General features: G+C 37.3%; 1 protein-coding gene and 1 long non-coding RNA gene across 3 annotated transcripts in view; one reads left to right on the forward strand and one right to left on the reverse strand.

The window, feature by feature from the left end:
* The window catches only part of LOC117424173 (cadherin-13-like), a 581,895-nt gene that overhangs the window by 251,890 nt on the left and 311,732 nt on the right, over positions 1-18,273 (forward strand). The gene's annotated exons all lie outside the window — the stretch shown is intronic.
* Positions 1-18,273, reverse strand: part of LOC131698762 (uncharacterized) — a 39,984-nt gene that overhangs the window by 16,992 nt on the left and 4,719 nt on the right. The window contains exon 2 of the long non-coding RNA XR_009307772.1: positions 15,465-15,545. This is a non-coding gene — a long non-coding RNA (uncharacterized LOC131698762). The remainder of the gene's footprint in view (positions 1-15,464; positions 15,546-18,273) is intronic.

An 18,273-nucleotide genomic window follows, 5' to 3' on the forward strand; every position in this document is an offset into this window, starting at 1 on the left:
GGTACAGGTGACAGTTGTCCTGGAATGTCTTTGGTACAGGTGACACTTGTCCTGGAATGTCTTTGATACAGGTGATAGTTGTCCTGGAATGTCTTTGATACAGGTGACAGTTGTCCTGGAATGTCTTTGGTACAGGTGACAGTTGTCCTGGAATGTCTTTGGTACAGGTGACAGTTGTCCTGGAATGTCTTTGATACAGGTGACAGTTGTCCTGGAATGTCTTTGGTACAGGTGACAGTTGTCCTGGAATGTCTTGATACAGGTTATACTTGTCCTGGAATGTCTTGATACAGGTGACAGTTGTCCTGGAATGTCTTTGATACAGGTGACAGTTGTCCTGGAATGTCTTTGGTACAGGTGACAGTTGTCCTGGAATGTCTTTGGTACAGGTGACAGTTGTCCTGGAATGTCTTTGGTACAGGTGACAGTTGTCCTGGAATGTCTTGATACAGCACTCCCTCACTTGCGGCTCAATAGCCCAGTTTATATATTGTTATATTATTTAACAATTACGTTGTATCGGGTGAAAATAATCTTTTATATATATATATATAAAATGATTGAGTGCGAACAGGCTTCTATTTTGCATAGATGCCCACTCCCTTCCAGACCAACACAGACCCCGGGAGGTGTCCCTATTCCAAAATTGTAGCTTAACTTATTTATTTACACAATAAATGCTATACTTGGACTTGTTCATATAAAATAAAACAAAATTGGTGTTATTTAATAATGAAAACAAAAGTTAAATGCAGATATATATATATATATGCTGATATCTGTACTAATAATTTAAAAAATTCAGTTCTATACTTTTCTTTTCAATAACACACTGCAATGTTTACAGTTTCAAACTCTCATAGTTACGTGTCTTGGTACAGGTGACAGTTGTCCTGGAATGTCTTTGGTACAGGTGACACTTGTCCTGGAATGTCTTTGATACAGGTGACAGTTGTCCTGGAATGTCTTTGGTACAGGTGACAGTTGTCCTGGAATGTCTTTGGTACAGGTGACAGTTGTCCTGGAATGTCTTTGATACAGGTGACAGTTGTCCTGGAATGTCTTTGGTACAGGTGACAGTTGTCCTGGAATGTCTTGATACAGGTTATACTTGTCCTGGAATGTCTTGATACAGGTGACAGTTGTCCTGGAATGTCTTTGATACAGGTGACAGTTGTCCTGGAATGTCTTTGGTACAGGTGACAGTTGTCCTGGAATGTCTTTGGTACAGGTGACAGTTGTCCTGGAATGTCTTTGGTACAGGTGACAGTTGTCCTGGAATGTCTTGATACAGCACTCCCTCACTTGCGGCTCAATAGCCCAGTTTATATATTGTTATATTATTTAACAATTACGTTGTATCGGGTGAAAATAATCTTTTCTCTGCTCTGTGTGTCAATTTTCTTCAGTGGCTCTTGGCATGCTGAACTGCAATCATAACACAGACTGATACTCGGTTCTATTTTTTATTCGTTCCTCTTATCTTCTTGCATTCACCTCACTCTCGTTTTGGAATCCCAACTAATCAAGCCAAACTGAGCTTAATTCCACATAGCCTTCCTCTGCACAGAGATAATTGAGTTTGCAACATTACCTTACGTTCCTGGAAAGGCGGCAGCCTGTTTCTCTAATCTATGCACTTATTAAAAGAAAACAAACCGGTCTTTCCTTCCAGAACAAAAACAATCAACAATTCATTCAAATTCTGAGGACTTCTCTTGTGCACAGACTTCTTCAACTCATACCAAAGATTCTCAATCGGATTTAGATCGGGACTTTGACTAGGCCATTCCAGAACCTTGATTTTAGTCTTCTTTAACCATTCTGAAGTAGATTTTGATGTGTGCTTTAGATCGTTGTCGTGTTGGAACGTCCAGTTACACTTTAAACCGAGCTTTGTAGCGGAAGGTTTCAGATGATTGGCCAATATCTATTGGTATGCTATGGAATCCATTTGACCATGTATTGGAACTAAATTTCCTGTGCCATTAGAGGAAAAACAGTCCCATAGAAGGATATTACCACCTCCATACTTGACAGTAGGTATGGTGTTCTTTTTTTTTGTACGCCTCACCAGACTTTCTCCAAACGTAATGACTATCAGCATGACCAAATTTGTGTACAGGGCTACTTTGCGTAGGCGCCTGCTTCATTGCCTTGAAGCCAGTACTGTGTTTTGACAGTATTTCTTAACAGCACTGTAAAAGGTAATCCAGGAACAGAATCTTACCCTCCCCCCACTGAAAGCCAATCCGCACTCTACTGTTCAGCATCATCTGGGACATGAAGTGGATGCCTATTTTTTTTTAACCAGGCAAGACTTTTTCTGCTAGGATCATATGGCTCTAAGTCCTGATCGCAGGCATCCATGACTCCCATCAGTTTGTTGTACTTTTCAATGTGGAATGGCTTTTTGAAAAATACTGTTTTGCTCCTCCAGTGACAACACAGGTCTTTTCTACAAAGCCAGCTGTGTACTTTGTAGTCAGTACATTCACGTCCCTTTTGTCGTGCCACCTCACTAACAATAAATCAGAGTTTCCAACAAAACATGCCTGTCCTTTGTCCAGTTTTTCTTCAGTTACTTCCTTTGGTACTGTAAGTAGGTTTTCATTTGACGTATGTGTGTACGTCATGGTGTTGAAGTGGTTAACCTTCATCACAATTCTTCTACTAGTTCTTGGTGAAAGAACCTTCTTTCTTCCAGACCACGGAAGCATTGTGACTGTACCATGAGTCTTGTACTTCATGATAATAGAAACAATAGTTGAAATTGGGATACTCAAATGCTTGGAAATCTTCTTGTATCCTTCTTCAGCTTTATGACAGTAAAATAATTTTCTGACTAAGATCTTCAGATAGCTCTTTACTTTTTCCCATATTGACTTATTGGTAATGATAGCACCCTATGCCTAACCCTTTTATACTCTCTAAGAATGTTCACCTACAATCCAGCATTTTCTAGACTTTTCTAGAATTAGGTTCTGCATTATCATATTGAAATTTTTAGCACCTTCTAGACAATACTATCATAGCATCAAAGGGTATGAATACTTTTGAATTAGCATTTTTGGATTTTACAAAAAAAAAATACTGAAATAAATAATTGTAGAAATCTATTTCTTGTAACTTTTTTTCCTCATCCACAAAAGCAAAACTTTTGCTACAAAAGATTTTTCCTAAAATTCTGTTTTCGTGAAATTTCAAGAAATTATAAAATTCCATTGGGGTATGTAAACTTTTTGACTACAACTGTATCTATAGCTCATTGTCGGGTGTCATTGTTTAAAAAAAGGTAACCATAACAAATACTTGTCTTAAAGAGTAAGTAGCGGGGTTCCGAAAAATATAGCAGGGCGTTAAATAACTGACAGCACTGGCGGCAATTCCGCAGTGCCTCTCAAATTAAAAAAAAAAAAAAAAAAAAAACTTACAGCAAAAGTTGCCTATATGCCTGCCCGCCATTGCTGCCAGTGTCCGCCAACACCAGCACATCTGATCTACAACCCATTAGCAAACTTGCTCAGCGTCAGTTGGCCTGTTATGTCACAATTCAGCTGAATTCTGTCTAATCTAGTCCTGCAAGAAAATGACTCATTATCATAATGTATTATTGTTACCATTCTTTTTACTGTGCACCTCCCAGCACTAAGCCACAAGAAAGACGTACTGTATCATTGGTTAATGACGGGCAAACAGTGGGAGGGACTCTGTGACCGCTCCTCCAGGAATTTTCAATCACATGTGTTCACTGGCAGTGTCACTGTGTGATTTTTTCCATGTCAGCGTCATGCTAACTCAAAAAACGTATACAAAGAAAAAAGGAATAAGAGGTGTCTAAAGCCGCAGCAAAGTGTTCTAGGATGTACCTAATATTCAGGTAAGAAATGGGTGCACAACAATTCATCCTGTCAATAATAATAATAATGTTAATGTGAACTTAAGTTACACCAAGTACTACATAAATTGGTTGTGCCTTCATATGTTAAGAGCCACTTGTACAGTTTGCATTCCACTGTGTTTGGATCATTTAGGCATTTCACAAAAAAAATATCAAACAGCAGAGGTTTTTCAGACCATTTCCTTAGCAGCTGCAATTTTAATTTGTTTTCGATGCTTCGCTGTCCGCTATTTCACATACACATGAAGATCCTTCAAAAAATGTAGACCTATATTTAAATTACCGCCTAGTACAAAAATAAATAAATAAATAACACATATATAACGTATACCACATTACACATAATCACATTCTATGATCATATATGGTATAAGGAGATCTGATTCTGTGTTTAAAATTGCAATATTTTAAAATGCAACGGTGCAATACACATTCTAACTCTTTCCATGTTTTCAGTGTCTATACATTGCTAATTTATATAGACATTTCAATGACCGTTGCTGTTCTGTAATTCGGTGTTATTCCCCCCCAAAACATCAACGCTAAATGCACCATAACAAAACTGTAAATCTTGCAATTGTATATTTCAAGTGTGAAACTATATAGTCTCTCAAATATAAACATCTAACTTTATGTACGTCCAGCTGTTCATCATTGTGATGCAGAGCACTCTCCACTGCCTGACGAAGTTTCTATTTTGAGTCTGTTTCAAAGCTGCGTTGTTTGTACAGTTTGTACAGGTTACAACGGTTAGCAAACTACAGTTGCACAGACACACTGCAGACCGAACAACTCATTTCACCACTATCATTATTACACTCAAGCCATGGGCAAATCTTCAGCCAGGTTGTCTTTTTTTAACTTTCCCTTCACTAACATCATTTATTTGTGCTGTTGTATCACTAAGGCTGTATTTTTTCATGGTGAGCATGGATTTCACCATTTCCATGAATTAGAACCAGGGCAGTGTAATAGTAATATCCAATTCTCCATTAAAATCTCAATTTCTGAGAGAATACTATTTTTGGCATTTAAAAATGCACTGTTTAAACATTCACTTCACCAGCTGACAACTTGTTATGTGAAATCCAGTTGAACTTGCTTACCCTAAATTATGAAACACATGGCATAGAGGGTTTTAAAAAAGCTTTAATTACAGGACAGAGACAAGCTTTATATTTATCTCTTGTTAACAGGGTGACAGACTTAAAAAAGTAAAAAAAAAATACCCTGAATATTTATTTTTTGCCAAATTACCCTTTGTATTTTTTCATTATGAAAGTTTTTACATTGGATATTTTTTATACTATTTTATTTTTTAAATGGAAAAGTGACCTATATTTTATTTTTGTAACAATTAGTGTGTGAATCACCCAGATTCCCAGATTTTGTTTGTTTGAATTAACATTTCATCAACATAATAGGCTCTCTATTTATTTTTTGTTGTTTTATGAATGAGTATGAAATTGCCTTGGTGCCCTTTGTTTGGATTTATATTTTGCCTTTCTGCCCCCTAGAACTGCCTTGCTGCCCCTGAATTTTCACTCCCAATGAAGGCAAAATTGCTTTGCCCTTCATGACCTTAACTTCATGCACTGATAAATCATTAAACATTCCCACATGTTGCTACAACTGTTTAAATAACATACCTGTATTTTTTTCTTTTATTTGTTATCATGCTGACAACTTTTTACACTAATAACTTTAAAATCTTTTTCAAAGCTCTTTTCAAAATGTACGCTCTAGTGCACTGGAGTTTGAGATCTGTCCTCTCAATCAGTGGTTTTCAACCCCAGTCCTGGGGACCCACTGTGTCTTCTTTCCAACAGAGCTCTCAATTACTTAACTAGACCCTTAATTTAAATGATAATTTGCTTAATTATACCTTTTGAATTGTTTTCAGCTCTTAAACAGCTGCAGAGTTCAAGTTACTTATAAAATGTTATAGCTAACTTGAAATCTGCAACTGTTCAAGAGCTGAAAACAATTAAGTAGAGTATCAGTTCAATTAAGTGTCTAGTAAAAAAAAAAAAAAAAAAACGTAAGTGCTCTGGCTTTTCTATTCGTACCACATCATGGATAGTTATTGCTGTGTTACTTGTTTGACAATGTGGGCAATAATCCTTACACTATTAGTGCACTAGAGTGGTCATTTTGAAAAGAGTTTTGAAACAGACTTTACGTTATTGAAACAGTTATAACAACACGTGGGGATGTGTAATGCTGCATTTTTTGGAATCCTGCTACTCTTTAAATGTTGTTAATAGGCCCTGATACCACTGAACCAAACATCTTAATGTTGTTCCCTTGTATGCTTATCCTAACTCAAGGAGGGGGCGTGACAACAACCAGGGCAGCAGAGAACATTTCTAGGTGTTCTGCTTTGTGGAATAATTGTAAACTCCAGCCTGGAGTGTTCACCTCTCAAAAGCTTTAAAACCCATCTCTTTTTATAAAGCTCTATTAAGCTGCCCTGTACAGTCTGTCACCCAACTATTTTTTTTGCTCAGCCATGTATTGTCATGGCAAAATTTATGCCGGCTTGCTCGTGGGTTGTAGGGTTACGATAAGGAACAGTTAACTGCTCTGTGAAAATCAATAACTATGCACACAGGAATTCTCTGAAGAAAACAACCAACCTCTTTAGTGTAAACCCGTTGAGGGCAGCTAATGTAATTAGCTTCTAACTGTTTGTTCAGCCTGTTCAATAGCACATTTGTATTTAATTCCTCAAGACAATTTCTGTTCTAATTAAAAATCATGTAAAACACAGGGAAGTTGTGTCAAGCAAAACTAAAACTGGGCCAAAGTTGGTGAGGGGCTGGCAAGCTCTGTTTTATTAATTTGTTTCAAGGGCTTTGAGTTAAATTGAGCAAAATTCTATTTTTATATTTAACGAATAATGAAATGGTCAGTTATAGCGGCATGTTAAGATGAGGACAACAGTCCCAATGATATTCTGACTTTCTCATCTTCTATGTTAATATTATTGAATTAAATAGATTATCACATCTCCATGAGAAGAAGCGGCATTAATAGACTTTGACCTGGTTTAACTGAGATAAGGGCGATTTGTTACTTTTAAAGAGATAACGACATGTGCACCTGCAGTTAACACAATCAGCACCTTTTGTAAGTTTCAGGTAAGCTTTATCTATTGAACACACATGCTGAATTAGTTGTTATTTCTATTGGATTTCAGTATTCATTAGAATTACACATCATATGATTTCCATGTAATTGCAGTGCAATTACTGTGAACTGATGTATAGTTTGACATGTGGTGTGGCTTTGCAGCTGTGCAGATATGCATCCCATCAATTCAAATAACAAGACAGTGTGGAGGGAAGACTCAAGACCACTATATTCTTGTTTGTTAATGCAAGTTGAGATTAATAGGGTAGACAAACTCAGATAACTGTGTTAAATAGGGCCAATATTGCAGTGCAGGAACTTTAACCTTATGTTTGAAGATACAGTATACAGTCTTTGGAATTATTTAAGCAATAGCTAGGATTGTTTCACTAAGGGGCTCCACATTTTACAGTGGGTGCTTTTGCACCCATATACCCATGCTTACCATGTCCCTATTTATTAATTGAGGAATTTCTATTAGTTCTTAACACAAGTTATTATACTACTAGATTAGGAAGTACAGCTATAGCCGAGAATTGTAGGATTGCGACATCATTTCAAATAAATAAATAAATAAATAAATAAAATACATGAACTTAATTTCCATCTTTTCTAATGCAATCAAAGAAACTACAAAATGATATCGCAAAAGTCTCCCGGAAGCCACAATAGTAGTGTATTTCATGTTAGATTTCTCAGATTATTATTATTTTTTTTTGTCATTTTTCCATTAAGTATATAGAAAACTACAAATCGGTATGTAATTCAATATGTTAAAGTAACATTATTCAGCAGATTTCATTTGACTTTATGAAAGAAAATTAGTTAATTCTATAGGGTGATACAAAACCTTTGACCACAGCCATTAGTAAGCCCCAGCACCATCTTGCGCACAGCAGTGTATTGCCAGCAATAAAATTGGGAAATTCATCCAAAGTAGCTGATCACTAGATGGCGCTGACTTTTACGTTTATAAAGACACTTTGGCTGACCTGGCGTAGGATACATATGTCTATGGCAGGAAACTAGAACTGAGGAGAAACTCCTGAATTGCGGAAAAAGCTCTTCAGCACAATAAGAACCACTGTGGAAAGTGAACAGTAAAAACAAGCTACTTACTCTATAAGCTAAATGAAACAATGTACTGCATCATGTTTCTCATAGAATGTAATGTGTTTATTGAATACAAATGTAACAATTTAGTAAACAAATTGAATAGTTGTAACGCTCCATATAAAACCAGATTAGTCTAACACTGTAACAGTTGGGACTATTTATATATTAATACAACAGATCATGTGTGATGCTTGAACTGTGGTAGCTGTCATGAGAAAAGATACTGTAAAACTATAAAATAATGAGAATACAAAGTGTGTGTGTATCTGATGAATGGCGTTACCAAAGAATCCAGCCGTACTCTTAACACCGGCATTGAGGAAATCAGTAGATCAATATGGTGGTAATGAGAGGCATGAGTTGAAGCTTGTAGGCTGCACACACGCTTGCATCTGGAGGTAGGGAAAGGAACCCCATCAAGTACTGACTTGTTCTTTATAAATGCACTGCACCCATGAGAATCATTGCGAAATTGAGGGAAAACACTTGGGGAAATGCATTTGCACAAGTGAATTTCCTGATGCAATGCAAAGGAAATGCTCATTATCCTTTGAAACGTAGGCACTTGGCTGTCATCACAGTTATCCAAATCTGGATTACCTACAATTACAACTACCAGGAATGAGGACTCTGAAATTGAGTACATTTTAATTTTTTTTTTTTTTTTTTTTGACAAAGTCTTTCTAAATATTGTCACACCACCCAGTCCTACTAATATTGATATTTGCCAGTAGAAAGCAGGTCACAGGCTTCTCATTCAGAGGTACACAGAGGTTGGACAATAGAGACACCTACCCTGGCAGAGTCAATAGGGTGTAGGGTGACCATGTGCAGCCAGGACGGCCCTGACTTAACATCCACTATTTAGGTCTCAAATGTGCAGTTATAACAAACTAGGTTAAATAAATCTGTTTTTGCAAGCATGAATCACATTGTGCCTGACATGCTATGCACCCAGTGACATGCATTCACACTAAAGGCACTGCTAGTTTAGTAGCAGGTTTTAAAATGCAAATATAGTACTAATTCACTGCCTCCAAAATTAGACTATTTTCTGATGTGTGATTGAGGTAGTGATAGTGTTATGGACAAATGTGTTTAGCTACAAACACTTTAAACCTTCATATATTCTGGCTTTCTCACTGTGACTGAATCTAAATTGCAACAGAGTTTATTTTATATATATATATATATATATATATATATATATATATATATATATATATTTATTAGGGGTGGGCATTGATATGAAAATTGTATATCGATGTCGTTCACATGTTTCGATATCGATATCGATAATATCGAAGTCTTCCAAAACACATAATAACACAATTGCAATATGAAACATAGACATATAGATAGTTACATAAGAAAAGCAATAACTTACTTTAACTTAGCTTTGTTTCACAATATCTTGTTATATTGTTTTACTATTCCATGCTATCATCATCCACCTCGAAACCGAAATATGATATACTTCACTGCTCAGGCTAGCCAATCCAGAAGTAATTTAATCTTCTCTGTGTATAAATGCATGACACATCTAAAAGTATTCAATACGGTGTCATGCTAAATGCAGCATTATTTTGAGATGTGTTTTGATGTTTTAAAAATACATTTCACTTATAATACCGAAAGTTCACTTTTTAAAAATACATTAATAACAGTGTAAGTAATCGCAGGGGGAAAATGCAATGAACCACACTGACGCATGCGCATATCTCAAAATAATCCCAATAGTGCTTAATGCAGCATGCAAATAGCATTTGGTACCTTGTGAGCACGTTCTGAATGGAAAAATGATATATACATATATCAAATTATTTAAGCCGATTTTCCTGTTTATTATTATTATTTTTTTGTCGTTTTTTTTAGGTGTGTATCCCTTTAAAACAGGCGGTCTTGTTTCTTAATTAGTTGATGCGTGCACTTTTTGAAAACAGGATATAGTTTCTGGTAAGGGATTGGCTGGTGAGAGGAAACAGGTGAAGAAATGGGAGTAGAGCACATGAGGTTGTGGATTTGTTGTTTTTCTTTATTTATGCTATTGAATTTTTGAAATACATTTGTCACTCGGGTTCTAAGAAAAACGCCAATCAATAGAATGAAATGGTTAAAATACTTTAATGTGTGGTGTTTGCCTACGAGACTAACAATGATTGGTATGTATAGGTTTTGTTGTAATTAATATAAAATAAACTTGATTATACTACGTTTGTATTTTTAGCAGTATTAGCAATTATACTGCAAAAAATCTGCGATCTTATGTAATTTTTTTTTAATCCCACGATATCGCGATATACAAATTATCGCTATCATATCAAAAATATCGATATTGGAGCCCACTCCTAATACTATATATATATATATATATATATATATATATATATATATATATATATATATACAGACATGCTCAAATTTGTTGGTACCCTTACAGCTCATTGAAATAATGCTTCATTCCTCCTGAAAAGTGATGAAATTAAAAGCTATTTTATCATGTATACTTGCATGCCTTTGGTATGTCATAGAATAAAGCAAAGAAGCTGTGAAAAGAGATGAAGTATTGCTTATTCTACAAATATATTCTAAAATGGCCTGGACACATTTGTTGGTACCCCTTAGAAAAGATAATAAATAATTGGATTATAGTGATATTTCAAACTAATTAGTTTCTTTAATTAGTAAAACACATGTCTCCAATCTTGTAATCAGTCATTCAGCCTATTTAAATGGAGAAAAGTAGTCACTGTGCTGTTTGGTATCATTGTGTGCACCACACTGAACATGGACCAGAGAAAGCAAAGGAGAGAGTTGTCTGAGGAGATCAGAAAGAAAATAATAGACAAGCATGGTAAAGGTAAAGGCTACAAGACCATCTCCAAGCAGCTTGATGTTCCTATGACAACAATTGCAAATATTATTAAGAAGTTTAAGGTCCATGGAACTGTAGCCAACCTCCCTGGGCGCAGCCGCAAGAGGAAAATCGACCCCAGATTGAACAGAAGGATAGTGCGAATGGTAGAAAAAGAAACAAGGATAACTGCCAAAGAGATACAAGCTGAACTCCAAGGTGAAGGTACGTCAGTTTCTGATCGCACCATCCGTCGCTTTTTGAGCGAAAGTGGGCTCCATGGAAGAAGACCCAGGAGAACTCCACATTTGAAAGAAAAACATAAAAAAGCCAGACTGGAATTTGCTAAAATGCATATTGACAAGCCACAATCCTTCTGGGAGAATGTCCTTTGGACAGATGAGTCAAAACTGGAGCTTTTTGGCAAGTCACATCAGCTCTATGTTCACAGACGAAAAAATGAAGCTTTCAAAGAAAAGAACACCGTACCTACAGTGAAACATGGAGGAGGCTCGGTTATGTTTTGGGGCTGCTTTGCTGCGCCTGGCACAGGGTGCCTTGAATCTGTGCAGGGCACAATGAAATCTCAAGACTATCAAGGCATTCTGGAGCGAAACATACTGCCCAGTGTCAGAAAGCTCTGTCTCAGTCACAGGTCATGGGTCCTCCAACAGGATAATGACCCAAAACACTCAGCTAAAAGCACCCAAGAATGGATAAGAACAAAACATTGGACTATTCTGAAGTGGCCTTCTATGAGTCCTTATCTGAATCCTATCGAACATCTATGGAAAGAGCTGAAACTTGCAGTCTGGAGAAGGCACCCATTAAACCTGAGACAGCTGGAGCAGTTTGCTCAGGAAGAGTGGGCCAAACTACCTGTTAACAGGTGCAGAAGTCTCATTGAGAGGTACAGAAAACATTTGATTGCAGTGATTGCCTCTAAAGGTTGTGCAACAAAATATTAGGTTAGCGGTCCCATCATTTTTGTCCATGCCATTTTCATTTGTTTTATTATTTACAATATTATGTTGAATAAAAAATCAAAAGCAAAGTCTGAATTCTATTAAATATGGAATAAACAATGGTGGATGCCAATTACTTTTGTCAGTTTCAAGTTATTTCAGAGAAAATTGTGCATTCTTCGTTTTTTGTGGAGGGGTACCAACAAATTTGAGCACGTCTGTATATATATATATATATATATATATATATATATATATATATATATATATATATATATACACACACACAGTGCCCTCCATAAGCACTGGGACAGTGAAGTCAAAATTGCTATTTTTGCGGTACACTCAAGCAATATGAAAAATGAGTGAGCCCGTTCCAGAGGCAGCCATGCATGCCCATGCCATGACACTACCTCCACCATGCTTCACAGATGAGGTGGTATGCTTTGGATCATCTGCAGTTCCTTTTTTCTCCACACTTTTGCCTTCCCATCACTTTGATAAAGGTTAATCTTCATCTCATCTGTCCATAAAACTCTGTTCCAGAACTCTACTGGCTCATCTCTGTACTTTTTAGCAAATTCTAATCTGGCCTTTCTGTTTTTGGTGCTGATCAGAGGTTTACATCTTGCAGGGTAGCCTTTGTCATTCTGCTGTCGAAGTCTTCTGCGAACAGTAGATTGTGACACTTTCACCCCAGCGTTCTGGAGGTTGTTGGTGATTTCATTGACACTTATTTTAGGGTTGTTTTTCACAGCTCTGGTCATTTTTCTGTCATCAACTGCTGTTGTTTTCCTTGGCCGACCTGGTCATTGCCGATTGTTGAAGAAACCAGGTTTCTTTCTTTTTCAGGACATTCCAAACTGTTGATTTGGCTATGTCCAACTTTGCTATGGTTCTAATGGAGTTCCTCTTTTCTTTTAGCATCCAAATCGCTTGCTTTTCTTTCATAGACAGCTCCCTAGTCTTCATGTTGGATGATGCCTACTGACACCAAACGCAGACTCCAAAGGCAAAAGCAAAGGATAGAACTGAGACTACACATTCACAGCTTTTTTATGTGTGAACAATCAGTACAACAGGAAACACCTGATCAATTAGAAACACCTGTGAGCCAAATGTCCCAATACTTATGCTCACATAAAATGGGGGGATGGAACTCTGAAAGTGCTGTTATTCTTAGTTGGTAAAACATATATGTGTTGAAACAGCTAGAAATAAAAGGTGACATTCTGTACTTTTGCCTCATATTCATCTTTTAATCGTATTTTCATATTGCTTGAGTGTACCGCAAAAATAGCAATTTTGACTTCACTGTCCCAATACTTATGGAGGGCACTGTGTGTGTGTATATATATATATATATATATATATATATATATATATATATATATATATATATATATATATATATATATATATATAATATATAATCTCAATCAATAAGTAAATTGAGAACACATTTTCATTTAGAATGATGACCTGGCAAGATGCTCACACCACCACAGCAGACAATTATACACATTATTATTATTATTATTATTATTATTATTATTATTATTAATAATAATAATAATAAGTATGTATGTATGTATTAATTAATTAATTAATTAATTAATTAACAGACGCCCTTACCCAGGGTGACTTACAGTTGTATACAAAAAATACATATCAAGAATTAGAGTACAATTAAGAGCAAAATACAAAATACAATGACTTCAGTCCTAATAAGAGCAAATACAAAACACAGTACAATTTGATATCGGGGCAGTTCAAGAGCAGATAACAGTGTTGATAGTTATATCAGAGTTAGATACGAGTGCAGAAATATAAAATACTACAGATTGGATTAAGTGCAGGATTAAATACATAAACTAGGGAGCAATACATAAACTAGGGTGCAAGTTAAAATGCATTAAAGGCAGAGGTTGTATTGTCCAGAACGGAAGAGTTGAGTTTTACAGGTATTGAGAGAGAGAGAACAGGAGAGGACCCAAGACTGATCCTTGGGGGACTCCTGTTGAGAGAGGGTGAGGTGTGGAGGTTGAGCCACACCAGGTTACCTGGTATGTGCGGTTCGAGAGGTAGGAGTGATCGACAGTGTCAAAGGCAGCAGAGAGATCAAGGAGAATTAGGACAGAGGAGAGAGAGGCAGCACAGGCAGAGTTTAGTGAGCTAGCGACTGACAGGAGAGCATTTTCAGTGGAGTGAGCAGAGCGGATTCCAGATTGGAGAGGATCGAGCAGAGAGTGGTTGGACAGAAAAGCAGAGAGCTGGCAGTGTACTGCCTGCTCGAGGATTTTAGAGAGGAAGGGTAAGAGGGAGACAGAATGGTAGTTCTGGAGGGGGGTGGGGTCGAGGGTAGGTGTTTTGAGGAGGGGGGTGATGGAGGCTTGTTTGAAGGCAGAGGGAAAGAGGCCAGAGAGGAGAGAGGTGTTGAGAAGGGAGGAGATGAAGGGGAGTAGAGCAGGAGCAGTAGCTTGAAAGAGGTGAGTGAGGAGGGGGTCCAGGACGCACATGGTGGGTTTGTGGCCCTGGAGGAGGGAGGAGAGGTCAGAGTCTGAGAGGGGAGAGAAGAAGGAGGGTGAGTTAGTAGGCAAGACAGAGGGTGTTGGGGTTGGAGCGAGAGGGGGTGGGGGGAGGTGTTCAAGAGTTTGCGGATATCAGAGATTTTAGAGGAGAAGAAAGAGGCAAAGTCATCAAAGGAGATAGAGGAGGGAGGAGAAGGTAGAAAATAGTTTCCGGGGGTGGTTAGTGGAGGATTGGATAGTAGATTGGAAATAGAAGTTTTTTGCAGAGGAGAGAGTAGAGAAGGAGGAAAGGAAGGAGCAGTAGAGGTCTAGGGCAGCAGGGAGTTGGGAGGTGAGAGGACAGAGGAAGTCAGGGGAGAAGGTGAGGGAGGAGAAGAGGGTGGAGGTAGCAGTCTACAGAGAGTTGGGAGAAGGAGTCGATAGGAGAGGTGAGAGACAGCGGTGGAGGCAAGGACAGAGGGGGAGAGAGAGCGGAGGTTCCGGCGGAAGGTGACAGTGGGGGTAGGTGGAGTAGGGAGAGAGGGTAGAGACAGAGAAAAAGAGATGAAATAGTGATCAGAGAGGTCCAGGGGGGTGACAGAGAGGGTGGAGAGGCAGCAGGCCCTGGAGCAGGTGAGGTACAGTTGACGGACAGCCTTGTGGGTAGGAGGGGATGGAGAGAGAGAAGTTGAAGGAGTGAATGAGAGGAAATGGATATTGAAATCACCTAACAGGACAGTTGGGACTTACAGTGTTATCAGGAGAGAGACGGGTTTCAGGGAGAGCAAGGAAATCGAATGAGAGGTGGGAGGCAAAGGCAGAGATGAAATCAGCTTTGTTAGGGGAGCAGCGGTGGAGAGAGGACAGAGGACGGGAGTGAGAGGACAGAATAACAGGGATGTGAGAGGCAGTCATAGCAGGACAGGTGAGACAGATAGGTACAGTAGTAGTGGGAGCAGGTGCGGTGGGGGGAGGGTACAGACCTGTCTAGTAGTTGGCGTCTCCCAGAACGCTGCTAGGTTCGGATTTTTTTCCAACAGTCTCTCCTCGCTGGATTCCCACAGCTAGATTCAATCATAATAATCAATCATAATACAACCACATAAAACATAAATCATAAAACTCAGCAGCAACTTAGCAGGCACAGATGTCAGTCAACAATGAGTCAACCCTACGGCTAAAACCAATCTCAGATATGAGGTTAATCATTCATTTAAACACGACAGCCTGTTTACGCAAAAGCGTTTGGTACATATCCATGGGTGTTTCTCATTTTGGTGTCCAATCCCAGGACATTTCTAAACATTGGCCACACAGATCAGTGGTTTTATTTTAGCAATGAAACAGAAATAATAAATGTAAGCCACATATCATTTTAGTGTCTTGGTAGGTTGAAATGTTAAAAGACAACATCAAGGCAGTCTTTCTCACCCAGAAACAAATAATGTATGTCATCAACTGAGCCACTCTAGGAAATCCAAGATCACAAGGCTATGTGTATGCTTTGTGTAAAAGGAAAATTAAAGTGTATCTTTAAATAAAGTGTATCTTTACATTTGTGATATAAATAGGTGGTGCTGTCCCATCTGAATAGCTGTTCATTATATTTTAATGACTGGTGGGTAGGCACAACAGCTAGAGGTACACACAGGCATCTGTTAACAGCTCCACTCACTCGAGTAGTTCTATCATTGATCTTCCAAAAAGTTTCTTTGTTGTTCTCATTTCTGACATACCACTTTCTAAAGTCTAGGATTTCTCAAAACTGTAGGTAAAGAGTACAGATATCAGACTGACCAAATGTATCTGTGTTTGATATATTCAGCTATCTGAAGCCTTACCTTTATACGCCTGTAAGTTGCCTTAGATAAAGGTGTTTACCAAATAATAATAATAATAATAATAATAATAATAATAATAATAATAATAATAATAATAATTAGGCTTGTAACGGTAACGATAATAATCAAATTATTTAACGAACAAATCGATAATAGTTTAATGAAATCAAATATTCCATGAAATTAAAAAAGTGTCTCGTATATATGAACTTACTGTCAGAACGTAATCTGTGTTATTGCTTCTAAAAGTTACTGAATATGCGACTGTGAACAAATACAGGATGGTGATGCAGAGATCAAGAGTAACCTGCTTTGTTAATGTATTTTATATATATTTTGTTTTAAATCAGTCCCAACTGTAGCCGCCTGTATGGAGCGAAACTAATAATATTTAACATTACTACGTTGTCACGTGCCAATGTTTCAGAAAAAGTGTTATCCGCAACTTTTTTGGGTTTTGATTGCTGTCTGAGTCTAAATGCCGCTGGATCGTAGCTCGACACATGTGATCCAATGAAACACTGCAGGTTGTACAAAATAGTTTGCCACCAGTAGAATGCAAAAGTATTGTACATGATCTGCTGCAGATTCCCATATCTACCAGTCAGTACCAATAAATCCTGTCCATTTTTTTTTTTTTTTAATTGAAACAAGCTTATAATCACATCAGGAACCTGGACCGATACACAGTTGTCAGAACCCAAAAGCAACGACAGCATTGGCCAGTCATTCACATCATTGGCCGATTTTGTCGGTAAATGTAGTCATAAAGATCTAAATAACAACATTGACCGGGCAATGACGACATTACCCAGTACTAGGTGGTCAATGTTTAAAAAATCGTAAATACAGTTACTAAAATATACTGGAGGTAAAAAAAAGCACCCCCTGTATATTTTAGAATACTTTGTTGCTTTATTCAACAAAATGTATCCAATGTTTAAAAGAACCAACTATACAGATTTAAATTAACAACAATGCATATGACATTTTTGAAACTATTGACTATCAATTTATAACAAACAGCTCTATAAATCAAATACATTCTCAACTATTATTTCTAAATAAGAGAAGAACAGAGAGATACAATATACACCTCACTGAAAATAGAAGAACTGCTTAATAGCAAATATGATACGGGAAAATGTATCAAATTCTAAAGATTTATTTATACAGTATTTGCAAATGTTCGGAATGAAAAGAACGAGAAAAGTAACAAAAACATGTATATGCTTTGAAGTCAAACAGTAAGAACAGATTACTAGCAGATGAGTCAATTGCGAAAAAAAAAAATAATAATAATAATAATAGTCCCAAATATCAAAATGTCTTTGTTTAAACATCCCAAAATATCCATTCCCCCCAAAATATTTTGAATCCCAAAAATAATGCAATGCAAAAGCAATGCAAAAAGAAAAAGCTAGGACTCACTTGTAATGAAAATCGAGAAGGATGATTCTTCAGAGATAATATTCTTGATGATCACGGTTTAGGAATGAAGATCCAACAGCAGGGCAAGGTGTACACAGTAATAACACAGCAGCATTGTATTTTTTTGGTTGTTATTTGTAGCTTTTTTGTATCTTTCCATAACCTATACGGATGTATTTTTTTAAAGGCATACACTCCTAATAGAAAAACAATTTTTTTTTTCTTTCTGTGTACCTTTTTCTTAAAAAAAATAGTGTTGCCTGGCCAGGCTTACTCCTGCTAAAAATAAGAGACAGCAGGTGGAAAGCTTATTGTCCCACATTGTAAGGTATTTGCTACAGATTGGCATAGTTACATACATTGCCTGAGATTCACTGGGAATTGTTGTCAATGGCCGGTTAATGTCCAAAGTACTTTACATTTATGTTAAGAAAACAACATCATCCAAAATGAGCGGCTATTGACGTCAATGACCGGGCACTGTTATCAGAGCCCAAGAGGCCGTAACATACATATATAT

This window comes from Acipenser ruthenus, chromosome 19, assembly GCF_902713425.1.
Source record: "Acipenser ruthenus chromosome 19, fAciRut3.2 maternal haplotype, whole genome shotgun sequence".
NCBI lineage: Eukaryota > Metazoa > Chordata > Actinopteri > Acipenseriformes > Acipenseridae > Acipenser > Acipenser ruthenus.